We start from the raw sequence: 5,531 nt of genomic DNA on the forward strand, positions 1-5,531 counted from the left end.
TAACCTCCACTCCTCCTTCACTTCAAGTAGTAGGTCATATTGACTGTGACATTACCATCTGTTGCGTTGTCTTCTCCATCCACAAATACCAATTATAACTTTGAGGGACAGTTTTTCATTGTACATTCCTTCCGGCACTTCAGCCAATTAGGGTCTACTCTTTCACTGAATCTATAAAGGGTGTTTCAGGAAGACTAGTAAATATTATAGGGACTGAGAGTACAAAATAATTCGAATAAAACATTCCAAATAACATGTGGTGGATTGTTATTGGTTACAGAGACACAGATGTTAGAATGTAACCGAAACAAATACGCACAAATGGAGCTAAGTAAAGTCAAATAATTAGGTTCAAAGTTGATTTTCATAAATTCCAGCTGCATCTTCAATGCACTTTCGAATTATCTTGACAACCGCGTGTGTAGCTCTTCTGAGTCCTCTCGTTGTTCTTTTATAAGAAGGCACAATTCGTAATCCATCAGATCGTCTTTTGTGTTTATTTTTTCTTTGTAGAATGTGCCGGGGCCCCGTCTGCTGAAAGAACATACCCAACCTTGTAGCCAAAGCCACTTTACGGTTGAAGCTCATTTTCAAGCAAGTCTAGATAACAGAGCCCTGCGAAATGAAGCGGTAACACAACAGGCCTCATCAATTGGTTCCTTATCATACCTCACTTTTACAGAGAAACATTCTTGAAAATGTGTCTCTACAAATGCTGTCAGGAACTCGTGGTCTTGTGGTTAGAGTTTCTGCCTCTCGATCACGGGGACCTGATTTTTGACCGGTTCGGGGATTTCCCCCTCTCGGAGCTGAGTGTGTGCGTTGTCCTCATCATTTTATCATCATCATCGACGTACACGTCACCACCGGAGCGTCGACTGTAGAGCGCACTGGGTGTTTACGTTGTATTCAGCATCATCGACGCTCAAGTTGCCTACGTGGCATCGGCTACACAGATCTACACGAGGCTGCTGCATTCCCCGGATAGGGGATCCCGGCCACAAATGCCATACGCTCATTTAATTTTTATTTCCACATAGACACGTGGTCTTTCATTGGACAAATGAAGTGAGTTACGACTGTTACTGATACCGTCACAAGTGAAGACGGTTTTTTCAGTAAATTACACGTGACCTTGTGCAGCTGTGCCTTCTACCAACCGAATAAGATCTTTTACTCGTACTTCATTCGCTCTCAATCATTTGCACATCCACATGGAATACAACTGCTCTCCACCGCTCCAGTCTCAAGCAGTTTAGTGGAAAACGAGTAAATATTATTCAGTCTGGTACTCTCCGGCAACGTTTCCATTACAAAATCCGTACACAAATATCACATTGTCATACTCGGCATGCTTAAACGATACAATACAATTGACCAACAAATTACAGTCCCAATCACATCAAAAAACGTCAATTATTTAAACTCAAGTATAACGTCGCAAGCTGACAGCAAAAACAAAAATGACAACAGACAAACAAATTCGTAGAAACTGACCAACGTGCGAAAACAAAACTTACCTCTGCAAATAGCTGTATCTGTATAACCAATAAAAACTAGACATCTGCTACATGAAGTGTTTTATTCTAATTAGTCTATACAACGTCCTAAAATACACTCTAAGACAAAAAAACGACGCACTACGAAGGAGTAAACGAATTGAATGGATGCACATGTGCAGACAAACAAAAGATTAAAATTTCAGAAAATTTGGATGATTCATTCAAGAGAAAGAGCTTCACAATTTGAGCAAGTCATAAACGCGTTGGTCCAGCTCTGGGCGTTATACAAGCAGTTATTCACCTTGGCTGAAGCTGGACGTTGCAACTAGGTGGAACATCACACTGGATATGCTGGAAAGCATTTCTATTCTGCAAGAACCCCTTGAAGCGGCGCTTGGACTTCATCACAATCCTGTTGAAAGTCTCCTTGAAACTGAATGGTTAGCTCTACCACAAGTTATCAATATTTTAAAGCCTTTTAAACAGTTTACAGAAGAAATGTGCCTCGCAAACGCAAGTATCTATTTCAAAGGTGCTAGCAACCACCGATAGTGTAGCGGGGATATTTGACAGTTTGCATAGTAATTTAAGTACAGAGACAGCAAAGAACTTTCTGTGTAAGTTGAAGACAGAATTTAATAACCGGTTTAAAAACTGTGCTAGACATCCAGTCCTTTCGAAAGCGGCCCTTTAGATCCAAGATTTAAGAGGCTTGCTTTTAAAGACCAATCTGCTTACGAGTTCGCCAAAAGCTCATTAAAAACTGAACTGGAAACAAATATTCATTCAAGAACACCACTTAAAGCAGAGTTGCCCGAGTTTGTATCGGTCATTCCTTTTGACAAAGAGGACTCAATCTGGAAAGAATTTGATGCTAAGGCAACGCCAAGCTCTACGACATCAGGTGTTACCAGCATAATTTCAATGAGGCAATGTATGAAAGAAAAGTTAGTAAGTAGACATGAGTGTCCTTCAAAATGGTGACAGGCGCGATCACTTCTCTATGCTGAGCTGTCATAGCTACTTCAGTAGGCTACCGTCAGAAAGAGCATTCTCAAAGTCAGGCCAAATATTGTCTGATAGGCAGAGTTCCCTGAAGCCGAAATCCATGGAAAAAATTTTATTTTTAAATTTGTACCAAAGGTTTCTGAAAGACATTTCTCTGTACATTTTCTGTCTGTTGTATAGGCTACATATTATGTTGATTATTGCACCGTTATTTTTTGCTAGTGCATTTGCAACAAATTGTCTTTAACTGTCACATTAAATAATTCAAGATTTACTGGTTTCTGTTTTTATTCAGTTGTTAAACCCGCTTCAAACTGATTCAAGCACAAAAAATACACCAAAGTACCAAAATGTAATCGTATGAATGCGACTAGACTACATACGAGATACAGTACTGTCGGTAACGAAAGTATCGAGTAACTATACGTTTGTAACGAGTATTGTTGTCTGTAGTAATGAATACATAAGGATACACATTTTCTCGTTACTTTCACAGCTCTAGCGCCAAGTGCTCTCTTGCTGCAGCACTATAATAATCTCAGACCAAAAACAGTAACTTTGGCTCTGCGGTCGCGCACAACCAGCGATCCGCATTATCGACCCCATCAGAGATGTACATCGTTTATAGTATATTAGTTTCATTTTAATTTATATTAATATCCTTATCATATTCTGGTGTCACATTAAAGTGTGCCCCAGTAGACTCCTTTCAACCTGCAAGACCACACCACACAGTGTGACAACCCAATGAAGATTAACCACGAGCTACCGCTCACTTACGTTTCCCCGCGAATATTCACAAAGAACACATAATACAGAAAATGGAGCACCATTTGAAATATATATATAAGTTAAAATTACGGCATTTATGTTAAACGAAAGATCTTTTTTTTGACAGCTCCCCTCAGATCATACTCATTATCCTATGTCTACTATTGTATGAACAATAAAAAAAACTTGCGCATACGAAAGGAAATAGGAAAGAAACTGTTGTTAAAATATGATTAAAAATAAAGGTCGCCTGTTCAATAGAAGCGTCTTTCTGTACTTTGTTCATAGGTTGTATCAAATGTTATACTTAAATTAGCACTCTCGGCTTTTAGTAATGATAGCTAGTGCCCTCGCTATCATTTAATACCTCGTTTGTCAAGATCGCATGAAGGGGTCAACTGTTATTAACTTTTGTTTTTTTATAAGGTATTCACTTTCTGTTGCGACGTAGTTTATGTAGTATTGTTGCTATATATGATATCGGTCAACCGATGCACATCAATACTGCGGTTAATCTGATGTGTCTGGTTTTGGGATTCACCGAAACTGCGATTTATTCTTTAACTTTAAAGTATTTTTAAGTTGCCCCGTTCTGCCATATTGCGACAGCCGCCGTCTTTTATGCCAACACCTTCATCCACGTGCTGGAATTCAAGCCAATGCCCACCTCACCCCTTCTACAGCCAGATAAAAGCCACTCCCGTTCCCATAACTCGCTCGCCACGACTGGCTCTAGTCACTACGGCCTGCCCCTGTCCGACTCAGCTCCTAGCCTCGGCTTGCTGAGCCAAACCGTTACCTACAACTCCAAGGGATCAATAACTTTAGGCGATTGATAACTCGCCAACATAAACGTTATCTTACAGCCTACCCGGCCCGTAACAGATCTGCCCACAGGCAGAAAGATTATGTCGTTATTACTGAAACATACCTCTTAATAACTGGTTGTGTGAAAGCCACACCTTTGGAGAAGCTGTACAAAGCAGCAGACACTTCTGCTGCGGCAATGCGATGAGCACCTCATGAATACATCGAGCAATTAAAGCGGACTTTAACGAAAGGCACGTGACGTATGGAGCAGAGGCACATTCAGTGTACCACTATAACTAAAGTCGAAGAGAACTCTCACTTCACATATTATCATACATCCTCCAAGACACTAAATACTTCGGAAGGGTCAGGCCATTGGCATTATAAAACCACAAAAGCCCCGAAGAATACTCAGTTTGCACATGTTGTAAGCATGTTATGTGGTGCTTACCTATGAACATCATGTAGACATCTGTTTTTAGGAGTTGAGCATTCTATCTACTACTTCACAGTATATCTATTCACACATGAAGTTTGTTCTAAATAGTCGACTGCAATCAAAAGGAATAATGATGTACATAATTACAATACCAAAAGGAAAAATGACATTCATTGCTCCACGTTGTCTTTAGCACAAAGTGGGGTGCACAACAGTCAGAAAGGTAAAATTTAAAAACAAACTGACAACTCCTTCTATTCTGTAGAAGTTCTATTATTATAATGTGTAAAAGATAGTGGATAGGAATTACTAACTCACATATGCATGTTAAAAAATAATAAACCTTATAAATGTTGAAGATAGAGCCATTTCTACAAATTAGTTTTCTATGTGAGTGCAAAATGACTCGTTCCACATCATTACGATTTATCGTGCAAATGATTCATGGAACATGAAACTAACTGACTAACCAGGAACTGGTGAAACAGTCATAGCAAGATGGGGCCTTAAGGACAAGGACAAAAAGCTTCCCAAATGAGATCAGATGAAAGACTTCAAGCAGCGATTTGAGTGCCTTGTTTATCCTTTCCAGTGTATCGTTTAAGATCTACGAGAAATAAATATACATACCACTTATGCAGCTCAGTACTGTGCCAAAGAAAAGGAAAAATTGATGATTTGCAGACACAACGAAGGATAAAAAGGATTTCAAAAATTAACATTTCTTTTTCTCCCGTAGCAATGGCAATCACGCACATTCTTTTCATGAATATATTGTTGTAATGTCTCTGCCTGAGTGAACCATAAGATGCCTGGAGTCAGAGATGAAATAAGTCGAAGGAGGTTCTCCCCATAGAGTAAATATCTCTGGAGTGAGCATTGCGTTCTGCGCATGTGGTCAACATTTAACCAGGATTGCAAAATACGTACGCTCGTGAAGCATGTCTTTTTAAAAACATTTCTGTCTAATCTCGAGCTGTGCTTAGTTTTCGAATATCTGA

This window comes from Schistocerca nitens, chromosome 1 (assembly GCF_023898315.1).
Source record: "Schistocerca nitens isolate TAMUIC-IGC-003100 chromosome 1, iqSchNite1.1, whole genome shotgun sequence".
In the NCBI taxonomy this organism is placed as follows: domain Eukaryota; kingdom Metazoa; phylum Arthropoda; class Insecta; order Orthoptera; family Acrididae; genus Schistocerca; species Schistocerca nitens.